We start from the raw sequence: 21,282 nt of genomic DNA, 5'->3' as shown, positions 1-21,282 counted from the left end.
TGTCAGTATGTAGTAGTAGAATATCTTTGTTTCCGCATACAGACGTTTTTAATTTTTCATTTATTCAAAGTGCCCAATCAGAAGACCGGGCGTTAAAAAAATAAGTCATATAGACTCATCAATGCTCCTAACCACGGAAATCTTTAGTAAAAGGCGAAAGATTTATCCGGGTATTGATTAGAAACCAGAGTAAATAACAGTGGTATGCCTTGTATTTATATTCATTTCAAAATTTTGAAGTGCGCTTGTAAGGTTTTTTTTCGAAACATGCGTTTACATATCAAAATCCTTGTGCAATTCTTTATCAATGGGTACAGTTATTTTAAAGTAAATATCATGTATAAAGCTCGTTAACATGTTTTTGAACGAAACAGTTGTGCGCAGTGTTATTTTTGAAAAAAATGAACGATCTTTATGGTACAAGCCCAACACGTAGGTGGTGGGATCAGATGTTTACCCCGACATTCACCCTACAGCGGTTAACAATTTATTGAACTTCCCCTTTAAACATGGTGGAATCTTTTCACCTTGTCATTTGGAATCACCTTTTCAAATATTTTCCCCGTGTTCACAATGTTCCAACTGACTGATATTAATGGCCTTCAGCGAACGAATTAATCAGCCTTGTCTGACGTGCAATACCAACTAAATGGAAACAAAAATCACTTATACGATTTCACTTTCACCGTTTAATGTTATAAACACACTATGCAACACTCCAATTTTTCTAACTGACTGTAATTTTTTTTTTCTTGTACGCTGAAATGCTCCTGATGGAGCTATCAAAAATTGCCGACGACAAAGATTATTTCACTTCATCGTGGCGGGGTATTGGTTAAAGTTTTCAACTAGCAATAATCACACCTCGGGAGACCCTCATTGGTTATGATATTGCCACTGCGCAAAGCTAAATTATAATCAGAAAAGCAAGTCTACTTAAGCATTTGCTGAATTCGTTCTGCTTGGACGTGTTGGACCAACAATTTCGTTCAGAAATATTCATTTAGATTACCCTAGGCAAATTTTAATTTCCATCTCCCATTGGACTAATACCAACAGGGGACAGTTCATTACATACATGAAATAATTTTTGTCTTAATATCGGGTCAAATACTTGAAATTCTGTAAATGTGTATTTTTCTTCCATACATTTCAACAACTTCCTGCACACACAAAAAAAGGGAGGGGGAATTTCAGGTTTTCATTCCAAATTGTTTTTCACATTATGAACTATTGAAGTGAGCGAGCATTACTTTCCAACCAAACAAAATTTATAGTTAATCTGCGTGTTGACGTGAAAAATCAGTTTTCAGTGCCGTGACCAGGATTCGAACCTGGGTTACTACGGATTCATATCTAGTAGGTACCACAACGTAGGGTCCTAACCACTAGACGATCACGGCCAATCCATTGGCCATGATGATTTATATTAAAGTAGCTAAACATGAATTTCATTACTTTGTTGTTTCTTCCCAGAAAGAAAATCTGATGCTTCGCGTATTCCCAAGCGGTCAACCCTACCGTTTACTAACGGGACCAGATTTAGTTCAACTTCCGGCAGATGACAAGAATTTTTCTTACATTTATAGTGTGTTCAGGGAACGGCGCGAACGCAGTCCCCCACTACCAAAAATTGTACTCCCGAGTTAATCACATTTGGATTAATCGCAAGGGTCAGCCCATCCTTAGTGCAATGGAAAGGCCTCGCCCTGGAGGAACCACCTTGGTGATCATGGTTGCCTCTGAGCCAGGTAAGTATGATTGTGGATGCTTTTTCACTTTGTTTAATACTTTGTATACAGCAGAACAATATTGACAAAGAGTGTTCAAGTATTTGACTGACGTTTAGAGAATACCACCCACTTTCTTTCATCGACTTGAATTACGAACTCGAGCAAAATATAGTAAATAAAGCTCAGTATTTATTTCATGGTCTTGATCTTTGCAAATACTTTTCAAGAAACAAATTGCTTGTTTTTTTTCATTTGGTCGTCCAATTGGCAAATAAGAAAATAAGAAAATCGACTTTTCATATGAAAATACACGCATCTTCATATTTTAAAAAAAAACATCACATCGAAAGATGAACAGTACTAATTAGTTAACACAATCAAGTACGTATTTTTTTATGCTTTTCTTGATATTACGAAAAAAATACAATTAGAAAAAATTACAAACATGTCTACATGACAGTTTTGCAATTATACATGGTCTTTTATTATACGGTGCTAAGACAATTTCTGTTTTATTCAATATGTTCTCCCTCATAGAGGGTGAGCCGATCCCGGAGGTACTGCAATACCGGGTCAACCCGTGGCGGGAGCAGTGCAAGCACTGTATTCCCACCGTATGCCAAAAATCAGTTTAATATTCTGGGGTCCATTTGAACCCGTATCAGATATTAAGCTGATAAGAACAGATACTACACTTTGATCTTAGCCAAAAGGCCGAGAAGCGATAATGTTACAAGGATTACTGCCCAAAATAACCACTGAGGTTCAACACATTTCCGGTGGTGTACGAAGAATACTCATATCACTCAAAACATTCAAGAAATGCTATAAAATATTGAGTTGTTCATTTTTCCAGACGCGACCACTTGATGCTTATAAAGTTCATTTTCATTTGTTTTATTATGCTCATACTGTATTAAGGGAGATACAATTTACGCTGAAGGCGTTGCAAATTTTACTCTCGTTATCACACTAGGTCCTTTTTTTTCAGAATATGGCTTTGCCACGCCACCTGACGACAAAAGCTCTGAACGATAATTAATCATGATTAAATAACAATAACTAAAAGAATGCAATACGATCATAAAGTCATGACACATCCTCAAATTGACCAACCTCACTTTCACAATTTATTTTGCCATACAAGCAGATGATTTAAGGACACGAATACCTGGAATTATTATTAAGATTTATCTCTTTAGATTTTCAAGAATTTAAATTTGTTTTATCATCTCAACCACTCTGAACACGCTAGTTTCCTTCCGCTATTTCACATGGATTTAACGGAAACGGTCCTCAATGACTGTGTTTGATGCTGTCGAGACAGCTACACTCACAGCCTGTTTCACGCTCAGAAACCAGCGTCTTAACTCGTCATCGTGGGTTGAAAGGAGACAAGTTTCTGGTGGGAAACAAGTCAAGATATACTACAGAAATGATCCTGTGAAGTATGATCTTAAATGCAATGTTATTTTGCAGAACTCTAAATAAGGTTTGTACGATCAATGAGCTTTGGCGTAAATTACAGTGCATAGATCGATATTTCGGAATATTAAATTGAGATTTGCAATACTTGACGCACACAGTACATACATTGTCAGGTCTTGCATTTTGTTCATTTATTGAAACACCGAGAAGCTCTTTAATAGTTATAGAACAAGTGACGAGACCAATTTTGGACACAATAAAGAATCCGCGTGCTCATCAAATCAATTTATTACAGTAATGTATTATCGATTGAGAGCCCATTTATCAGCTGGGTGTTTGGCGTGCACCTATAATCCTGCTTCGGGGAGGCTTGGTAGAGTGGATGGCTTGAGTTTAGGAGCCCTGTTTCGTGATACCGCATGTTGATCAGGTGCCCGCACTAAGCTTGACATCAGCATGGATCTGCTAGAGGAATCTAGTAGGTGCAGGTTAGCTAAGGAGGAGCGTAGTGGGTCAGGAGGGAAACCTAGCAGCCAAAAGTTCCCGTGTTCGGCAGTAGTGGGATCGTGCCAGTGAGTGGGCGTCATGCAACAGCCTCAACAAAATAGCCAAACCTCTATCTTTTTTTTTGTCGTTAAAACTACCGAGATCAAACAAACATGCGTTCTACAATATATGGTATCATTAATCAAAGTCCCAGCAATACCCTTTTCAACTAATACCTAAAGAATACATTATATTCCATGTCTCATCTAACTTGGGGAGCAAAAATAAAATTACACCATGCCAACAGCATCCCGTATTCCCAAGCGGTCACCCATCCAAGTACTAACGGGACCCGACATAGCTTAACTTCCGGGAGCTGACGAGACCGGGTGAGTTCTATGTGGTGTGGCCGTTGACATCAATTCAGTCGCCATTACCCGACCATATTCGCCTCTAAATCTAGTTCTAATGCTTGCTTACTTTCTGTTCGAAATACACACCAACCTTAGCCAAACAAACGAGGACATATAAGTACATTTGTCAATGGACAACCGAATATAAAATTTGATAATATTTCCAAACGCCACTATTTTTGGCTAACTGTCATTTTTAATTTTCTCGTTCCGGGGATGTCCGATCAATGAGCCAACAATCCAAGTGTCATAAGGCTAACGATTGCTTCCCTTACTTAGCTTGCGTTGCATAAGGATCTCAGAGTCAGAGAGATTACATAGAGCTGCCCGAAGAAACCACCAACGTACAAGCCTCTCGGCTGTGCCGTGCGCTTCGCGCTTTACTTAGCTTGCGTTGCATAAGGATCTCAGAGCCAGAGAGATTAGATAGAGCTGCCCGAAGAAACCACCAACGTACAAGCCTCTCGGCTGTGCCGTGCGCTTCGCGCACGGCGTTTCAAATATCTTTCAGCAACAAAGAGGTTGGAGGACGTCTAGTAGCCTCTCGGCTGTGCCGTGCGCTTCGCGCACGGCGTTTCAAATATCTTTCAGCAACAAAGAGGTTGGAGGACGTCTAGTAGGCAATATCCAGTAAAAAATACGTTCCTTCCATTTTCAACTAATGCCAAAATAATACATTGTAGTCCATGTAGTATCACCCATCTTGGGAAGCACTTCAATTCAATTGGATTCACAAAAATAAAATAATTCCATGCCAACAGCATCCCGTATTCCCAAGCGGTCACCCATCCAAGTACTAACGGGACCCGACATAGCTTAACTTCCGGGAGCTGACGAGACCGGGTGAGTTCTATGTGGTATGGCCGTTGACATTAAACTAGACGCAATTACCCGACCATATTCGCCTCTAATCTATTACTTGTGCTTGAGATTTATCTTTTTGAAATACACACTAATCTTACCAAAACCACCGAAAAACTATCAGTTTGTCATTTTACAAATGTTGTCAGTATGTAGTAGTAGAATATCTTTGTTTCCGCATACAGACGTTTTTAATTTTTCATTTATTCAAAGTGCCCAATCAGAAGACCGGGCGTTAAAAAAATAAGTCATATAGACTCATCAATGCTCCTAACCACGGAAATCTTTAGTAAAAGGCGAAAGATTTATCCGGGTATTGATTAGAAACCAGAGTAAATAACAGTGGTATGCCTTGTATTTATATTCATTTCAAAATTTTGAAGTGCGCTTGTAAGGTTTTTTTTCGAAACATGCGTTTACATATCAAAATCCTTGTGCAATTCTTTATCAATGGGTACAGTTATTTTAAAGTAAATATCATGTATAAAGCTCGTTAACATGTTTTTGAACGAAACAGTTGTGCGCAGTGTTATTTTTGAAAAAAATGAACGATCTTTATGGTACAAGCCCAACACGTAGGTGGTGGGATCAGATGTTTACCCCGACATTCACCCTACAGCGGTTAACAATTTATTGAACTTCCCCTTTAAACATGGTGGAATCTTTTCACCTTGTCATTTGGAATCACCTTTTCAAATATTTTCCCCGTGTTCACAATGTTCCAACTGACTGATATTAATGGCCTTCAGCGAACGAATTAATCAGCCTTGTCTGACGTGCAATACCAACTAAATGGAAACAAAAATCACTTATACGATTTCACTTTCACCGTTTAATGTTATAAACACACTATGCAACACTCCAATTTTTCTAACTGACTGTAATTTTTTTTTTCTTGTACGCTGAAATGCTCCTGATGGAGCTATCAAAAATTGCCGACGACAAAGATTATTTCACTTCATCGTGGCGGGGTATTGGTTAAAGTTTTCAACTAGCAATAATCACACCTCGGGAGACCCTCATTGGTTATGATATTGCCACTGCGCAAAGCTAAATTATAATCAGAAAAGCAAGTCTACTTAAGCATTTGCTGAATTCGTTCTGCTTGGACGTGTTGGACCAACAATTTCGTTCAGAAATATTCATTTAGATTACCCTAGGCAAATTTTAATTTCCATCTCCCATTGGACTAATACCAACAGGGGACAGTTCATTACATACATGAAATAATTTTTGTCTTAATATCGGGTCAAATACTTGAAATTCTGTAAATGTGTATTTTTCTTCCATACATTTCAACAACTTCCTGCACACACAAAAAAAGGGAGGGGGAATTTCAGGTTTTCATTCCAAATTGTTTTTCACATTATGAACTATTGAAGTGAGCGAGCATTACTTTCCAACCAAACAAAATTTATAGTTAATCTGCGTGTTGACGTGAAAAATCAGTTTTCAGTGCCGTGACCAGGATTCGAACCTGGGTTACTACGGATTCATATCTAGTAGGTACCACAACGTAGGGTCCTAACCACTAGACGATCACGGCCAATCCATTGGCCATGATGATTTATATTAAAGTAGCTAAACATGAATTTCATTACTTTGTTGTTTCTTCCCAGAAAGAAAATCTGATGCTTCGCGTATTCCCAAGCGGTCAACCCTACCGTTTACTAACGGGACCAGATTTAGTTCAACTTCCGGCAGATGACAAGAATTTTTCTTACATTTATAGTGTGTTCAGGGAACGGCGCGAACGCAGTCCCCCACTACCAAAAATTGTACTCCCGAGTTAATCACATTTGGATTAATCGCAAGGGTCAGCCCATCCTTAGTGCAATGGAAAGGCCTCGCCCTGGAGGAACCACCTTGGTGATCATGGTTGCCTCTGAGCCAGGTAAGTATGATTGTGGATGCTTTTTCACTTTGTTTAATACTTTGTATACAGCAGAACAATATTGACAAAGAGTGTTCAAGTATTTGACTGACGTTTAGAGAATACCACCCACTTTCTTTCATCGACTTGAATTACGAACTCGAGCAAAATATAGTAAATAAAGCTCAGTATTTATTTCATGGTCTTGATCTTTGCAAATACTTTTCAAGAAACAAATTGCTTGTTTTTTTTCATTTGGTCGTCCAATTGGCAAATAAGAAAATAAGAAAATCGACTTTTCATATGAAAATACACGCATCTTCATATTTTAAAAAAAAACATCACATCGAAAGATGAACAGTACTAATTAGTTAACACAATCAAGTACGTATTTTTTTATGCTTTTCTTGATATTACGAAAAAAATACAATTAGAAAAAATTACAAACATGTCTACATGACAGTTTTGCAATTATACATGGTCTTTTATTATACGGTGCTAAGACAATTTCTGTTTTATTCAATATGTTCTCCCTCATAGAGGGTGAGCCGATCCCGGAGGTACTGCAATACCGGGTCAACCCGTGGCGGGAGCAGTGCAAGCACTGTATTCCCACCGTATGCCAAAAATCAGTTTAATATTCTGGGGTCCATTTGAACCCGTATCAGATATTAAGCTGATAAGAACAGATACTACACTTTGATCTTAGCCAAAAGGCCGAGAAGCGATAATGTTACAAGGATTACTGCCCAAAATAACCACTGAGGTTCAACACATTTCCGGTGGTGTACGAAGAATACTCATATCACTCAAAACATTCAAGAAATGCTATAAAATATTGAGTTGTTCATTTTTCCAGACGCGACCACTTGATGCTTATAAAGTTCATTTTCATTTGTTTTATTATGCTCATACTGTATTAAGGGAGATACAATTTACGCTGAAGGCGTTGCAAATTTTACTCTCGTTATCACACTAGGTCCTTTTTTTTCAGAATATGGCTTTGCCACGCCACCTGACGACAAAAGCTCTGAACGATAATTAATCATGATTAAATAACAATAACTAAAAGAATGCAATACGATCATAAAGTCATGACACATCCTCAAATTGACCAACCTCACTTTCACAATTTATTTTGCCATACAAGCAGATGATTTAAGGACACGAATACCTGGAATTATTATTAAGATTTATCTCTTTAGATTTTCAAGAATTTAAATTTGTTTTATCATCTCAACCACTCTGAACACGCTAGTTTCCTTCCGCTATTTCACATGGATTTAACGGAAACGGTCCTCAATGACTGTGTTTGATGCTGTCGAGACAGCTACACTCACAGCCTGTTTCACGCTCAGAAACCAGCGTCTTAACTCGTCATCGTGGGTTGAAAGGAGACAAGTTTCTGGTGGGAAACAAGTCAAGATATACTACAGAAATGATCCTGTGAAGTATGATCTTAAATGCAATGTTATTTTGCAGAACTCTAAATAAGGTTTGTACGATCAATGAGCTTTGGCGTAAATTACAGTGCATAGATCGATATTTCGGAATATTAAATTGAGATTTGCAATACTTGACGCACACAGTACATACATTGTCAGGTCTTGCATTTTGTTCATTTATTGAAACACCGAGAAGCTCTTTAATAGTTATAGAACAAGTGACGAGACCAATTTTGGACACAATAAAGAATCCGCGTGCTCATCAAATCAATTTATTACAGTAATGTATTATCGATTGAGAGCCCATTTATCAGCTGGGTGTTTGGCGTGCACCTATAATCCTGCTTCGGGGAGGCTTGGTAGAGTGGATGGCTTGAGTTTAGGAGCCCTGTTTCGTGATACCGCATGTTGATCAGGTGCCCGCACTAAGCTTGACATCAGCATGGATCTGCTAGAGGAATCTAGTAGGTGCAGGTTAGCTAAGGAGGAGCGTAGTGGGTCAGGAGGGAAACCTAGCAGCCAAAAGTTCCCGTGTTCGGCAGTAGTGGGATCGTGCCAGTGAGTGGGCGTCATGCAACAGCCTCAACAAAATAGCCAAACCTCTATCTTTTTTTTTGTCGTTAAAACTACCGAGATCAAACAAACATGCGTTCTACAATATATGGTATCATTAATCAAAGTCCCAGCAATACCCTTTTCAACTAATACCTAAAGAATACATTATATTCCATGTCTCATCTAACTTGGGGAGCAAAAATAAAATTACACCATGCCAACAGCATCCCGTATTCCCAAGCGGTCACCCATCCAAGTACTAACGGGACCCGACATAGCTTAACTTCCGGGAGCTGACGAGACCGGGTGAGTTCTATGTGGTGTGGCCGTTGACATCAATTCAGTCGCCATTACCCGACCATATTCGCCTCTAAATCTAGTTCTAATGCTTGCTTACTTTCTGTTCGAAATACACACCAACCTTAGCCAAACAAACGAGGACATATAAGTACATTTGTCAATGGACAACCGAATATAAAATTTGATAATATTTCCAAACGCCACTATTTTTGGCTAACTGTCATTTTTAATTTTCTCGTTCCGGGGATGTCCGATCAATGAGCCAACAATCCAAGTGTCATAAGGCTAACGATTGCTTCCCTTACTTAGCTTGCGTTGCATAAGGATCTCAGAGTCAGAGAGATTAGATAGAGCTGCCCGAAGAAACCACCAACGTACAAGCCTCTCGGCTGTGCCGTGCGCTTCGCGCTTTACTTAGCTTGCGTTGCATAAGGATCTCAGAGCCAGAGAGATTAGATAGAGCTGCCCGAAGAAACCACCAACGTACAAGCCTCTCGGCTGTGCCGTGCGCTTCGCGCACGGCGTTTCAAATATCTTTCAGCAACAAAGAGGTTGGAGGACGTCTAGTAGCCTCTCGGCTGTACTTTCTGTTCGAAATACACACCAACCTTAGCCAAACAAACGAGGACATATAAGTACATTTGTCAATGGACAACCGAATATAAAATTTGATAATATTTCCAAACGCCACTATTTTTGGCTAACTGTCATTTTTAATTTTCTCGTTCCGGGGATGTCCGATCAATGAGCCAACAATCCAAGTGTCATAAGGCTAACGATTGCTTCCCTTACTTAGCTTGCGTTGCATAAGGATCTCAGAGTCAGAGAGATTAGATAGAGCTGCCCGAAGAAACCACCAACGTACAAGCCTCTCGGCTGTGCCGTGCGCTTCGCGCTTTACTTAGCTTGCGTTGCATAAGGATCTCAGAGCCAGAGAGATTAGATAGAGCTGCCCGAAGAAACCACCAACGTACAAGCCTCTCGGCTGTGCCGTGCGCTTCGCGCACGGCGTTTCAAATATCTTTCAGCAACAAAGAGGTTGGAGGACGTCTAGTAGCCTCTCGGCTGTGCCGTGCGCTTCGCGCACGGCGTTTCAAATATCTTTCAGCAACAAAGAGGTTGGAGGACGTCTAGTAGGCAATATCCAGTAAAAAATACGTTCCTTCCATTTTCAACTAATGCCAAAATAATACATTGTAGTCCATGTAGTATCACCCATCTTGGGAAGCACTTCAATTCAATTGGATTCACAAAAATAAAATAATTCCATGCCAACAGCATCCCGTATTCCCAAGCGGTCACCCATCCAAGTACTAACGGGACCCGACATAGCTTAACTTCCGGGAGCTGACGAGACCGGGTGAGTTCTATGTGGTATGGCCGTTGACATTAAACTAGACGCAATTACCCGACCATATTCGCCTCTAATCTATTACTTGTGCTTGAGATTTATCTTTTTGAAATACACACTAATCTTACCAAAACCACCGAAAAACTATCAGTTTGTCATTTTACAAATGTTGTCAGTATGTAGTAGTAGAATATCTTTGTTTCCGCATACAGACGTTTTTAATTTTTCATTTATTCAAAGTGCCCAATCAGAAGACCGGGCGTTAAAAAAATAAGTCATATAGACTCATCAATGCTCCTAACCACGGAAATCTTTAGTAAAAGGCGAAAGATTTATCCGGGTATTGATTAGAAACCAGAGTAAATAACAGTGGTATGCCTTGTATTTATATTCATTTCAAAATTTTGAAGTGCGCTTGTAAGGTTTTTTTTCGAAACATGCGTTTACATATCAAAATCCTTGTGCAATTCTTTATCAATGGGTACAGTTATTTTAAAGTAAATATCATGTATAAAGCTCGTTAACATGTTTTTGAACGAAACAGTTGTGCGCAGTGTTATTTTTGAAAAAAATGAACGATCTTTATGGTACAAGCCCAACACGTAGGTGGTGGGATCAGATGTTTACCCCGACATTCACCCTACAGCGGTTAACAATTTATTGAACTTCCCCTTTAAACATGGTGGAATCTTTTCACCTTGTCATTTGGAATCACCTTTTCAAATATTTTCCCCGTGTTCACAATGTTCCAACTGACTGATATTAATGGCCTTCAGCGAACGAATTAATCAGCCTTGTCTGACGTGCAATACCAACTAAATGGAAACAAAAATCACTTATACGATTTCACTTTCACCGTTTAATGTTATAAACACACTATGCAACACTCCAATTTTTCTAACTGACTGTAATTTTTTTTTTCTTGTACGCTGAAATGCTCCTGATGGAGCTATCAAAAATTGCCGACGACAAAGATTATTTCACTTCATCGTGGCGGGGTATTGGTTAAAGTTTTCAACTAGCAATAATCACACCTCGGGAGACCCTCATTGGTTATGATATTGCCACTGCGCAAAGCTAAATTATAATCAGAAAAGCAAGTCTACTTAAGCATTTGCTGAATTCGTTCTGCTTGGACGTGTTGGACCAACAATTTCGTTCAGAAATATTCATTTAGATTACCCTAGGCAAATTTTAATTTCCATCTCCCATTGGACTAATACCAACAGGGGACAGTTCATTACATACATGAAATAATTTTTGTCTTAATATCGGGTCAAATACTTGAAATTCTGTAAATGTGTATTTTTCTTCCATACATTTCAACAACTTCCTGCACACACAAAAAAAGGGAGGGGGAATTTCAGGTTTTCATTCCAAATTGTTTTTCACATTATGAACTATTGAAGTGAGCGAGCATTACTTTCCAACCAAACAAAATTTATAGTTAATCTGCGTGTTGACGTGAAAAATCAGTTTTCAGTGCCGTGACCAGGATTCGAACCTGGGTTACTACGGATTCATATCTAGTAGGTACCACAACGTAGGGTCCTAACCACTAGACGATCACGGCCAATCCATTGGCCATGATGATTTATATTAAAGTAGCTAAACATGAATTTCATTACTTTGTTGTTTCTTCCCAGAAAGAAAATCTGATGCTTCGCGTATTCCCAAGCGGTCAACCCTACCGTTTACTAACGGGACCAGATTTAGTTCAACTTCCGGCAGATGACAAGAATTTTTCTTACATTTATAGTGTGTTCAGGGAACGGCGCGAACGCAGTCCCCCACTACCAAAAATTGTACTCCCGAGTTAATCACATTTGGATTAATCGCAAGGGTCAGCCCATCCTTAGTGCAATGGAAAGGCCTCGCCCTGGAGGAACCACCTTGGTGATCATGGTTGCCTCTGAGCCAGGTAAGTATGATTGTGGATGCTTTTTCACTTTGTTTAATACTTTGTATACAGCAGAACAATATTGACAAAGAGTGTTCAAGTATTTGACTGACGTTTAGAGAATACCACCCACTTTCTTTCATCGACTTGAATTACGAACTCGAGCAAAATATAGTAAATAAAGCTCAGTATTTATTTCATGGTCTTGATCTTTGCAAATACTTTTCAAGAAACAAATTGCTTGTTTTTTTTCATTTGGTCGTCCAATTGGCAAATAAGAAAATAAGAAAATCGACTTTTCATATGAAAATACACGCATCTTCATATTTTAAAAAAAAACATCACATCGAAAGATGAACAGTACTAATTAGTTAACACAATCAAGTACGTATTTTTTTATGCTTTTCTTGATATTACGAAAAAAATACAATTAGAAAAAATTACAAACATGTCTACATGACAGTTTTGCAATTATACATGGTCTTTTATTATACGGTGCTAAGACAATTTCTGTTTTATTCAATATGTTCTCCCTCATAGAGGGTGAGCCGATCCCGGAGGTACTGCAATACCGGGTCAACCCGTGGCGGGAGCAGTGCAAGCACTGTATTCCCACCGTATGCCAAAAATCAGTTTAATATTCTGGGGTCCATTTGAACCCGTATCAGATATTAAGCTGATAAGAACAGATACTACACTTTGATCTTAGCCAAAAGGCCGAGAAGCGATAATGTTACAAGGATTACTGCCCAAAATAACCACTGAGGTTCAACACATTTCCGGTGGTGTACGAAGAATACTCATATCACTCAAAACATTCAAGAAATGCTATAAAATATTGAGTTGTTCATTTTTCCAGACGCGACCACTTGATGCTTATAAAGTTCATTTTCATTTGTTTTATTATGCTCATACTGTATTAAGGGAGATACAATTTACGCTGAAGGCGTTGCAAATTTTACTCTCGTTATCACACTAGGTCCTTTTTTTTCAGAATATGGCTTTGCCACGCCACCTGACGACAAAAGCTCTGAACGATAATTAATCATGATTAAATAACAATAACTAAAAGAATGCAATACGATCATAAAGTCATGACACATCCTCAAATTGACCAACCTCACTTTCACAATTTATTTTGCCATACAAGCAGATGATTTAAGGACACGAATACCTGGAATTATTATTAAGATTTATCTCTTTAGATTTTCAAGAATTTAAATTTGTTTTATCATCTCAACCACTCTGAACACGCTAGTTTCCTTCCGCTATTTCACATGGATTTAACGGAAACGGTCCTCAATGACTGTGTTTGATGCTGTCGAGACAGCTACACTCACAGCCTGTTTCACGCTCAGAAACCAGCGTCTTAACTCGTCATCGTGGGTTGAAAGGAGACAAGTTTCTGGTGGGAAACAAGTCAAGATATACTACAGAAATGATCCTGTGAAGTATGATCTTAAATGCAATGTTATTTTGCAGAACTCTAAATAAGGTTTGTACGATCAATGAGCTTTGGCGTAAATTACAGTGCATAGATCGATATTTCGGAATATTAAATTGAGATTTGCAATACTTGACGCACACAGTACATACATTGTCAGGTCTTGCATTTTGTTCATTTATTGAAACACCGAGAAGCTCTTTAATAGTTATAGAACAAGTGACGAGACCAATTTTGGACACAATAAAGAATCCGCGTGCTCATCAAATCAATTTATTACAGTAATGTATTATCGATTGAGAGCCCATTTATCAGCTGGGTGTTTGGCGTGCACCTATAATCCTGCTTCGGGGAGGCTTGGTAGAGTGGATGGCTTGAGTTTAGGAGCCCTGTTTCGTGATACCGCATGTTGATCAGGTGCCCGCACTAAGCTTGACATCAGCATGGATCTGCTAGAGGAATCTAGTAGGTGCAGGTTAGCTAAGGAGGAGCGTAGTGGGTCAGGAGGGAAACCTAGCAGCCAAAAGTTCCCGTGTTCGGCAGTAGTGGGATCGTGCCAGTGAGTGGGCGTCATGCAACAGCCTCAACAAAATAGCCAAACCTCTATCTTTTTTTTTGTCGTTAAAACTACCGAGATCAAACAAACATGCGTTCTACAATATATGGTATCATTAATCAAAGTCCCAGCAATACCCTTTTCAACTAATACCTAAAGAATACATTATATTCCATGTCTCATCTAACTTGGGGAGCAAAAATAAAATTACACCATGCCAACAGCATCCCGTATTCCCAAGCGGTCACCCATCCAAGTACTAACGGGACCCGACATAGCTTAACTTCCGGGAGCTGACGAGACCGGGTGAGTTCTATGTGGTGTGGCCGTTGACATCAATTCAGTCGCCATTACCCGACCATATTCGCCTCTAAATCTAGTTCTAATGCTTGCTTACTTTCTGTTCGAAATACACACCAACCTTAGCCAAACAAACGAGGACATATAAGTACATTTGTCAATGGACAACCGAATATAAAATTTGATAATATTTCCAAACGCCACTATTTTTGGCTAACTGTCATTTTTAATTTTCTCGTTCCGGGGATGTCCGATCAATGAGCCAACAATCCAAGTGTCATAAGGCTAACGATTGCTTCCCTTACTTAGCTTGCGTTGCATAAGGATCTCAGAGTCAGAGAGATTAGATAGAGCTGCCCGAAGAAACCACCAACGTACAAGCCTCTCGGCTGTGCCGTGCGCTTCGCGCTTTACTTAGCTTGCGTTGCATAAGGATCTCAGAGCCAGAGAGATTAGATAGAGCTGCCCGAAGAAACCACCAACGTACAAGCCTCTCGGCTGTGCCGTGCGCTTCGCGCACGGCGTTTCAAATATCTTTCAGCAACAAAGAGGTTGGAGGACGTCTAGTAGCCTCTCGGCTGTACTTTCTGTTCGAAATACACACCAACCTTAGCCAAACAAACGAGGACATATAAGTACATTTGTCAATGGACAACCGAATATAAAATTTGATAATATTTCCAAACGCCACTATTTTTGGCTAACTGTCATTTTTAATTTTCTCGTTCCGGGGATGTCCGATCAATGAGCCAACAATCCAAGTGTCATAAGGCTAACGATTGCTTCCCTTACTTAGCTTGCGTTGCATAAGGATCTCAGAGTCAGAGAGATTAGATAGAGCTGCCCGAAGAAACCACCAACGTACAAGCCTCTCGGCTGTGCCGTGCGCTTCGCGCTTTACTTAGCTTGCGTTGCATAAGGATCTCAGAGCCAGAGAGATTAGATAGAGCTGCCCGAAGAAACCACCAACGTACAAGCCTCTCGGCTGTGCCGTGCGCTTCGCGCACGGCGTTTCAAATATCTTTCAGCAACAAAGAGGTTGGAGGACGTCTAGTAGCCTCTCGGCTGTGCCGTGCGCTTCGCGCACGGCGTTTCAAATATCTTTCAGCAACAAAGAGGTTGGAGGACGTCTAGTAGGCAATATCCAGTAAAAAATACGTTCCTTCCATTTTCAACTAATGCCAAAATAATACATTGTAGTCCATGTAGTATCACCCATCTTGGGAAGCACTTCAATTCAATTGGATTCACAAAAATAAAATAATTCCATGCCAACAGCATCCCGTATTCCCAAGCGGTCACCCATCCAAGTACTAACGGGACCCGACATAGCTTAACTTCCGGGAGCTGACGAGACCGGGTGAGTTCTATGTGGTATGGCCGTTGACATTAAACTAGACGCAATTACCCGACCATATTCGCCTCTAATCTATTACTTGTGCTTGAGATTTATCTTTTTGAAATACACACTAATCTTACCAAAACCACCGAAAAACTATCAGTTTGTCATTTTACAAATGTTGTCAGTATGTAGTAGTAGAATATCTTTGTTTCCGCATACAGACGTTTTTAATTTTTCATTTATTCAAAGTGCCCAATCAGAAGACCGGGCGTTAAAAAAATAAGTCATATAGACTCATCAATGCTCCTAACCACGGAAATCTTTAGTAAAAGGCGAAAGATTTATCCGGGTATTGATTAGAAACCAGAGTAAATAACAGTGGTATGCCTTGTATTTATATTCATTTCAAAATTTTGAAGTGCGCTTGTAAGGTTTTTTTTCGAAACATGCGTTTACATATCAAAATCCTTGTGCAATTCTTTATCAATGGGTACAGTTATTTTAAAGTAAATATCATGTATAAAGCTCGTTAACATGTTTTTGAACGAAACAGTTGTGCGCAGTGTTATTTTTGAAAAAAATGAACGATCTTTATGGTACAAGCCCAACACGTAGGTGGTGGGATCAGATGTTTACCCCGACATTCACCCTACAGCGGTTAACAATTTATTGAACTTCCCCTTTAAACATGGTGGAATCTTTTCACCTTGTCATTTGGAATCACCTTTTCAAATATTTTCCCCGTGTTCACAATGTTCCAACTGACTGATATTAATGGCCTTCAGCGAACGAATTAATCAGCCTTGTCTGACGTGCAATACCAACTAAATGGAAACAAAAATCACTTATACGATTTCACTTTCACCGTTTAATGTTATAAACACACTATGCAACACTCCAATTTTTCTAACTGACTGTAATTTTTTTTTTCTTGTACGCTGAAATGCTCCTGATGGAGCTATCAAAAATTGCCGACGACAAAGATTATTTCACTTCATCGTGGCGGGGTATTGGTTAAAGTTTTCAACTAGCAATAATCACACCTCGGGAGACCCTCATTGGTTATGATATTGCCACTGCGCAAAGCTAAATTATAATCAGAAAAGCAAGTCTACTTAAGCATTTGCTGAATTCGTTCTGCTTGGACGTGTTGGACCAACAATTTCGTTCAGAAATATTCATTTAGATTACCCTAGGCAAATTTTAATTTCCATCTCCCATTGGACTAATACCAACAGGGGACAGTTCATTACATACATGAAATAATTTTTGTCTTAATATCGGGTCAAATACTTGAAATTCTGTAAATGTGTATTTTTCTTCCATACATTTCAACAACTTCCTGCACACACAAAAAAAGGGAGGGGGAATTTCAGGTTTTCATTCCAAATTGTTTTTCACATTATGAACTATTGAAGTGAGCGAGCATTACTTTCCAACCAAACAAAATTTATAGTTAATCTGCGTGTTGACGTGAAAAATCAGTTTTCAGTGCCGTGACCAGGATTCGAACCTGGGTTACTACGGATTCATATCTAGTAGGTACCACAACGTAGGGTCCTAACCACTAGACGATCACGGCCAATCCATTGGCCATGATGATTTATATTAAAGTAGCTAAACATGAATTTCATTACTTTGTTGTTTCTTCCCAGAAAGAAAATCTGATGCTTCGCGTATTCCCAAGCGGTCAACCCTACCGTTTACTAACGGGACCAGATTTAGTTCAACTTCCGGCAGATGACAAGAATTTTTCTTACATTTATAGTGTGTTCAGGGAACGGCGCGAACGCAGTCCCCCACTACCAAAAATTGTACTCCCGAGTTAATCACATTTGGATTAATCGCAAGGGTCAGCCCATCCTTAGTGCAATGGAAAGGCCTCGCCCTGGAGGAACCACCTTGGTGATCATGGTTGCCTCTGAGCCAGGTAAGTATGATTGTGGATGCTTTTTCACTTTGTTTAATACTTTGTATACAGCAGAACAATATTGACAAAGAGTGTTCAAGTATTTGACTGACGTTTAGAGAATACCACCCACTTTCTTTCATCGACTTGAATTACGAACTCGAGCAAAATATAGTAAATAAAGCTCAGTATTTATTTCATGGTCTTGATCTTTGCAAATACTTTTCAAGAAACAAATTGCTTGTTTTTTTTCATTTGGTCGTCCAATTGGCAAATAAGAAAATAAGAAAATCGACTTTTCATATGAAAATACACGCATCTTCATATTTTAAAAAAAAACATCACATCGAAAGATGAACAGTACTAATTAGTTAACACAATCAAGTACGTATTTTTTTATGCTTTTCTTGATATTACGAAAAAAATACAATTAGAAAAAATTACAAACATGTCTACATGACAGTTTTGCAATTATACATGGTCTTTTATTATACGGTGCTAAGACAATTTCTGTTTTATTCAATATGTTCTCCCTCATAGAGGGTGAGCCGATCCCGGAGGTACTGCAATACCGGGTCAACCCGTGGCGGGAGCAGTGCAAGCACTGTATTCCCACCGTATGCCAAAAATCAGTTTAATATTCTGGGGTCCATTTGAACCCGTATCAGATATTAAGCTGATAAGAACAGATACTACACTTTGATCTTAGCCAAAAGGCCGAGAAGCGATAATGTTACAAGGATTACTGCCCAAAATAACCACTGAGGTTCAACACATTTCCGGTGGTGTACGAAGAATACTCATATCACTCAAAACATTCAAGAAATGCTATAAAATATTGAGTTGTTCATTTTTCCAGACGCGACCACTTGATGCTTATAAAGTTCATTTTCATTTGTTTTATTATGCTCATACTGTATTAAGGGAGATACAATTTACGCTGAAGGCGTTGCAAATTTTACTCTCGTTATCACACTAGGTCCTTTTTTTTCAGAATATGGCTTTGCCACGCCACCTGACGACAAAAGCTCTGAACGATAATTAATCATGATTAAATAACAATAACTAAAAGAATGCAATACGATCATAAAGTCATGACACATCCTCAAATTGACCAACCTCACTTTCACAATTTATTTTGCCATACAAGCAGATGATTTAAGGACACGAATACCTGGAATTATTATTAAGATTTATCTCTTTAGATTTTCAAGAATTTAAATTTGTTTTATCATCTCAACCACTCTGAACACGCTAGTTTCCTTCCGCTATTTCACATGGATTTAACGGAAACGGTCCTCAATGACTGTGTTTGATGCTGTCGAGACAGCTACACTCACAGCCTGTTTCACGCTCAGAAACCAGCGTCTTAACTCGTCATCGTGGGTTGAAAGGAGACAAGTTTCTGGTGGGAAACAAGTCAAGATATACTACAGAAATGATCCTGTGAAGTATGATCTTAAATGCAATGTTATTTTGCAGAACTCTAAATAAGGTTTGTACGATCAATGAGCTTTGGCGTAAATTACAGTGCATAGATCGATATTTCGGAATATTAAATTGAGATTTGCAATACTTGACGCACACAGTACATACATTGTCAGGTCTTGCATTTTGTTCATTTATTGAAACACCGAGAAGCTCTTTAATAGTTATAGAACAAGTGACGAGACCAATTTTGGACACAATAAAGAATCCGCGTGCTCATCAAATCAATTTATTACAGTAATGTATTATCGATTGAGAGCCCATTTATCAGCTGGTTGTTTGGCGTGCACCTATAATCCTGCTTCGGGGAGGCTTGGTAGAGTGGATGGCTTGAGTTTAGGAGCCCTGTTTCGTGATACCGCATGTTGATCAGGTGCCCGCACTAAGCTTGACATCAGCATGGATCTGCTAGAGGAATCTAGTAGGTGCAGGTTAGCTAAGGAGGAGCGTAGTGGGTCAGGAGGGAAACCTAGCAGCCAAAAGTTCCCGTGTTCGGCAGTAGTGGGATCGTGCCAGTGAGTGGGCGTCATGCAACAGCCTCAACAAAATAGCCAAACCTCTATCTTTTTTTTTGTCGTTAAAACTACCGAGATCAAACAAACATGCGTTCTACAATATATGGTATCATTAATCAAAGTCCCAGCAATACCCTTTTCAACTAATACCTAAAGAATACATTATATTCCATGTCTCATCTAACTTGGGGAGCAAAAATAAAATTACACCATGCCAACAGCATCCCGTATTCCCAAGCGGTCACCCATCCAAGTACTAACGGGACCCGACATAGCTTAACTTCCGGGAGCTGACGAGACCGGGTGAGTTCTATGTGGTGTGGCCGTTGACATCAATTCAGTCGCCATTACCCGACCATATTCGCCTCTAAATCTAGTTCTAATGCTTGCTTACTTTCTGTTCGAAATACACACCAACCTTAGCCAAACAAACGAGGACATATAAGTACATTTGTCAATGGACAACCGAATATAAAATTTGATAATATTTCCAAACGCCACTATTTTTGGCTAACTGTCATTTTTAATTTTCTCGTTCCGGGGATGTCCGATCAATGAGCCAACAATCCAAGTGTCATAAGGCTAACGATTGCTTCCCTTACTTAGCTTGCGTTGCATAAGGATCTCAGAGTCAGAGAGATTAGATAGAGCTGCCCGAAGAAACCACCAACGTACAAGCCTCTCGGCTGTGCCGTGCGCTTCGCGCTTTACTTAGCTTGCGTTGCATAAGGATCTCAGAGCCAGAGAGATTAGATAGAGCTGCCCGAAGAAACCACCAACGTACAAGCCTCTCGGCTGTGCCGTGCGCTTCGCGCACGGCGTTTCAAATATCTTTCAGCAACAAAGAGGTTGGAGGACGTCTAGTAGCCTCTCGGCTGTGCCGTGCGCTTCGCGCACGGCGTTTCAAATATCTTTCAGCAACAAAGAGGTTGGAGGACGTCTAGTAGGCAATATCCAGTAAAAAATACGTTCCTTCCATTTTCAACTAATGCCAAAATAATACATTGTAGTCCATGTAGTATCACCCATCTTGGGAAGCACTTCAATTCAATTGGATTCACAAAAATAAAATAATTCCATGCCAACAGCATCCCGTATTCCCAAGCGGTCACCCATCCAAGTACTAACGGGACCCGACATAGCTTAACTTCCGGGAGCTGACGAGACCGGGTGAGTTCTATGTGGTATGGCCGTTGACATTAAACTAGACGCAATTACCCGACCATATTCGCCTCTAATCTATTACTTGTGCTTGAGATTTATCTTTTTGAAATACACACTAATCTTACCAAAACCACCGAAAAACTATCAGTTTGTCATTTTACAAATGTTGTCAGTATGTAGTAGTAGAATATCTTTGTTTCCGCATACAGACGTTTTTAA

The 21,282-nt window shown here is 39.4% G+C and overlaps 31 non-coding genes across 31 annotated transcripts; all 31 read right to left on the bottom strand.

The window, feature by feature from the left end:
* Nucleotides 1-70: 70 nt before the first annotated feature.
* LOC124317820 lies at nucleotides 71-193 on the bottom strand. The gene has a single exon (XR_006912321.1). It is a non-coding gene; the product is annotated as a U5 spliceosomal RNA (small nuclear RNA).
* Nucleotides 194-767: 574 nt separating this feature from the next.
* Nucleotides 768-909, bottom strand: LOC124317775. The gene has a single exon (XR_006912279.1). It is a non-coding gene; the product is annotated as a U4 spliceosomal RNA (small nuclear RNA).
* A 404-nt stretch (nucleotides 910-1,313) lies between these two features.
* Trnah-gug lies at nucleotides 1,314-1,403 on the bottom strand. The gene is given in 2 exon segments: nucleotides 1,314-1,348; nucleotides 1,367-1,403. It is a non-coding gene; the product is annotated as a tRNA-His (tRNA).
* Nucleotides 1,404-1,595: 192 nt separating this feature from the next.
* Nucleotides 1,596-1,759, bottom strand: LOC124317638. The gene has a single exon (XR_006912154.1). It is a non-coding gene; the product is annotated as a U1 spliceosomal RNA (small nuclear RNA).
* Nucleotides 1,760-2,268: 509 nt separating this feature from the next.
* LOC124317682 lies at nucleotides 2,269-2,459 on the bottom strand. Its single transcript, XR_006912196.1, has one exon. It is a non-coding gene; the product is annotated as a U2 spliceosomal RNA (small nuclear RNA).
* Nucleotides 2,460-2,969: 510 nt separating this feature from the next.
* LOC124317729 lies at nucleotides 2,970-3,191 on the bottom strand. Its single transcript, XR_006912236.1, has one exon. It is a non-coding gene; the product is annotated as a small nucleolar RNA U3 (small nucleolar RNA).
* A 754-nt stretch (nucleotides 3,192-3,945) lies between these two features.
* Nucleotides 3,946-4,064, bottom strand: LOC124317615. Its single transcript, XR_006912132.1, has one exon. It is a non-coding gene; the product is annotated as a 5S ribosomal RNA (ribosomal RNA).
* Nucleotides 4,065-4,812: 748 nt separating this feature from the next.
* LOC124317650 lies at nucleotides 4,813-4,931 on the bottom strand. The gene has a single exon (XR_006912166.1). It is a non-coding gene; the product is annotated as a 5S ribosomal RNA (ribosomal RNA).
* Nucleotides 4,932-5,134: 203 nt separating this feature from the next.
* Nucleotides 5,135-5,257, bottom strand: LOC124317819. Its single transcript, XR_006912320.1, has one exon. It is a non-coding gene; the product is annotated as a U5 spliceosomal RNA (small nuclear RNA).
* Nucleotides 5,258-5,831: 574 nt separating this feature from the next.
* LOC124317774 lies at nucleotides 5,832-5,973 on the bottom strand. The gene has a single exon (XR_006912278.1). It is a non-coding gene; the product is annotated as a U4 spliceosomal RNA (small nuclear RNA).
* Nucleotides 5,974-6,377: 404 nt separating this feature from the next.
* On the bottom strand, nucleotides 6,378-6,467 carry Trnah-gug. Its single transcript is given in 2 exon segments — nucleotides 6,378-6,412; nucleotides 6,431-6,467. It is a non-coding gene; the product is annotated as a tRNA-His (tRNA).
* A 192-nt stretch (nucleotides 6,468-6,659) lies between these two features.
* LOC124317637 lies at nucleotides 6,660-6,823 on the bottom strand. Its single transcript, XR_006912153.1, has one exon. It is a non-coding gene; the product is annotated as a U1 spliceosomal RNA (small nuclear RNA).
* A 509-nt stretch (nucleotides 6,824-7,332) lies between these two features.
* LOC124317681 lies at nucleotides 7,333-7,523 on the bottom strand. Its single transcript, XR_006912195.1, has one exon. It is a non-coding gene; the product is annotated as a U2 spliceosomal RNA (small nuclear RNA).
* Nucleotides 7,524-8,033: 510 nt separating this feature from the next.
* LOC124317728 lies at nucleotides 8,034-8,255 on the bottom strand. Its single transcript, XR_006912235.1, has one exon. It is a non-coding gene; the product is annotated as a small nucleolar RNA U3 (small nucleolar RNA).
* Nucleotides 8,256-9,009: 754 nt separating this feature from the next.
* LOC124317614 lies at nucleotides 9,010-9,128 on the bottom strand. The gene has a single exon (XR_006912131.1). It is a non-coding gene; the product is annotated as a 5S ribosomal RNA (ribosomal RNA).
* Nucleotides 9,129-10,363: 1,235 nt separating this feature from the next.
* LOC124317639 lies at nucleotides 10,364-10,482 on the bottom strand. The gene has a single exon (XR_006912155.1). It is a non-coding gene; the product is annotated as a 5S ribosomal RNA (ribosomal RNA).
* A 203-nt stretch (nucleotides 10,483-10,685) lies between these two features.
* On the bottom strand, nucleotides 10,686-10,808 carry LOC124317818. The gene has a single exon (XR_006912319.1). It is a non-coding gene; the product is annotated as a U5 spliceosomal RNA (small nuclear RNA).
* A 574-nt stretch (nucleotides 10,809-11,382) lies between these two features.
* Nucleotides 11,383-11,524, bottom strand: LOC124317773. Its single transcript, XR_006912277.1, has one exon. It is a non-coding gene; the product is annotated as a U4 spliceosomal RNA (small nuclear RNA).
* A 404-nt stretch (nucleotides 11,525-11,928) lies between these two features.
* On the bottom strand, nucleotides 11,929-12,018 carry Trnah-gug. Its single transcript is given in 2 exon segments — nucleotides 11,929-11,963; nucleotides 11,982-12,018. It is a non-coding gene; the product is annotated as a tRNA-His (tRNA).
* Nucleotides 12,019-12,210: 192 nt separating this feature from the next.
* LOC124317636 lies at nucleotides 12,211-12,374 on the bottom strand. The gene has a single exon (XR_006912152.1). It is a non-coding gene; the product is annotated as a U1 spliceosomal RNA (small nuclear RNA).
* Nucleotides 12,375-12,883: 509 nt separating this feature from the next.
* LOC124317680 lies at nucleotides 12,884-13,074 on the bottom strand. The gene has a single exon (XR_006912194.1). It is a non-coding gene; the product is annotated as a U2 spliceosomal RNA (small nuclear RNA).
* A 510-nt stretch (nucleotides 13,075-13,584) lies between these two features.
* Nucleotides 13,585-13,806, bottom strand: LOC124317727. The gene has a single exon (XR_006912234.1). It is a non-coding gene; the product is annotated as a small nucleolar RNA U3 (small nucleolar RNA).
* A 754-nt stretch (nucleotides 13,807-14,560) lies between these two features.
* LOC124317613 lies at nucleotides 14,561-14,679 on the bottom strand. Its single transcript, XR_006912130.1, has one exon. It is a non-coding gene; the product is annotated as a 5S ribosomal RNA (ribosomal RNA).
* Nucleotides 14,680-15,914: 1,235 nt separating this feature from the next.
* LOC124317628 lies at nucleotides 15,915-16,033 on the bottom strand. The gene has a single exon (XR_006912145.1). It is a non-coding gene; the product is annotated as a 5S ribosomal RNA (ribosomal RNA).
* Nucleotides 16,034-16,236: 203 nt separating this feature from the next.
* LOC124317817 lies at nucleotides 16,237-16,359 on the bottom strand. The gene has a single exon (XR_006912318.1). It is a non-coding gene; the product is annotated as a U5 spliceosomal RNA (small nuclear RNA).
* A 574-nt stretch (nucleotides 16,360-16,933) lies between these two features.
* LOC124317772 lies at nucleotides 16,934-17,075 on the bottom strand. The gene has a single exon (XR_006912276.1). It is a non-coding gene; the product is annotated as a U4 spliceosomal RNA (small nuclear RNA).
* A 686-nt stretch (nucleotides 17,076-17,761) lies between these two features.
* On the bottom strand, nucleotides 17,762-17,925 carry LOC124317634. The gene has a single exon (XR_006912151.1). It is a non-coding gene; the product is annotated as a U1 spliceosomal RNA (small nuclear RNA).
* A 509-nt stretch (nucleotides 17,926-18,434) lies between these two features.
* On the bottom strand, nucleotides 18,435-18,625 carry LOC124317679. The gene has a single exon (XR_006912193.1). It is a non-coding gene; the product is annotated as a U2 spliceosomal RNA (small nuclear RNA).
* Nucleotides 18,626-19,135: 510 nt separating this feature from the next.
* Nucleotides 19,136-19,357, bottom strand: LOC124317726. The gene has a single exon (XR_006912233.1). It is a non-coding gene; the product is annotated as a small nucleolar RNA U3 (small nucleolar RNA).
* Nucleotides 19,358-20,111: 754 nt separating this feature from the next.
* Nucleotides 20,112-20,230, bottom strand: LOC124317612. The gene has a single exon (XR_006912129.1). It is a non-coding gene; the product is annotated as a 5S ribosomal RNA (ribosomal RNA).
* A 748-nt stretch (nucleotides 20,231-20,978) lies between these two features.
* Nucleotides 20,979-21,097, bottom strand: LOC124317617. The gene has a single exon (XR_006912134.1). It is a non-coding gene; the product is annotated as a 5S ribosomal RNA (ribosomal RNA).
* Nucleotides 21,098-21,282: the final 185 nt, after the last annotated feature.

Source organism: Daphnia pulicaria, unplaced genomic scaffold, assembly GCF_021234035.1.
Source record: "Daphnia pulicaria isolate SC F1-1A unplaced genomic scaffold, SC_F0-13Bv2 h1tg000062l, whole genome shotgun sequence".
NCBI classification, from domain to species: Eukaryota; Metazoa; Arthropoda; class Branchiopoda; order Diplostraca; family Daphniidae; genus Daphnia; species Daphnia pulicaria.
Note: the sequence above shows the minus strand (reverse complement) of the source record. Positions and strands in the feature narration are given on the sequence as shown.